This window comes from Bos mutus, chromosome 3 (assembly GCF_027580195.1).
Source record: "Bos mutus isolate GX-2022 chromosome 3, NWIPB_WYAK_1.1, whole genome shotgun sequence".
NCBI classification, from domain to species: Eukaryota; Metazoa; Chordata; class Mammalia; order Artiodactyla; family Bovidae; genus Bos; species Bos mutus.
The window spans coordinates 37,044,416-37,045,249 of NC_091619.1; the positions used below are offsets into that span (position 1 = coordinate 37,044,416).

Consider the following 834-nt stretch of genomic DNA (forward strand, 5'->3'; position numbering starts at 1 on the left):
CCCTGCATCAGGCCACCTTCGACCCACACATCCGCCAGAGACTCCTGGACACACATGGTCAAGTCTGGGTCAGTCTCTTGTGGAATCACTGCTCCTTTCTCCTGGGTCCTGGTGAGCACATGGTTCTGTTTGTGCCTTCCAATAGTCTGTTTCCCCAGTCCTGTGTAAGATCTAGCGGCTCTATGGAGGAGTTAATGGTGACCTCCTTTAAAAGGGCTTATGCCATACCCAGGTCTGTTGCATCCAGAACCTCTGCCTTGCCTTAGGCCACTGCTGACCCTTACCTTCACAGGAGACAATCAAACACAGTTCTTGCTCAGTCTCCGTAGGTTCTCTGGGTCCTGGTGCACGCAAGGTTAGTTTGAGCTCTCTGAGCATCTCTGGCGGGTAAGGGTTTTGATTCTAATGTAATTTTGCCCCTCCTACCATCTTGCTGGGATATATAATATAATAACAATATACATGAGGCTTCCCTGGTAGCTCAGATGGTAAAGCATCTGCCTATAATGCAGGAGACCCGGGTTTGATCCCTGGGTTGGGAAGACCCCCTGGAGAAGGAAATGGCAACCCACTCCAGTATTCATGCCTAGAAAATCCCATGGACCAAGGAGCCTGGTGGGCTACAGTCCATGGGGTCGCAAAGAGTCGGACACAACTGAGTGATTTCACTTTTATAACAATGATTCTGGCTCATGCCAGCATTTTAGACCCTACTGTTTCATTTTCCCCAATATTTAGGTATGTTTAACTATTGTTTACTTTTGTTTTTTAATTGATTCTGGTTCAAGTTTATGTTAATCAGTCTAAAGCTGATAATTTCTGATCTGACTTTCA

General features: G+C 46.5%; 1 non-coding gene across 1 annotated transcript; it reads left to right on the forward strand.

Annotated features, from left to right (window-relative positions):
- Positions 1 to 470: 470 nt before the first annotated feature.
- TRNAY-AUA (transfer RNA tyrosine (anticodon AUA)) lies at positions 471 to 542 on the forward strand. Its single transcript has one exon. It is a non-coding gene; the product is annotated as a tRNA-Tyr (tRNA).
- Positions 543 to 834: the final 292 nt, after the last annotated feature.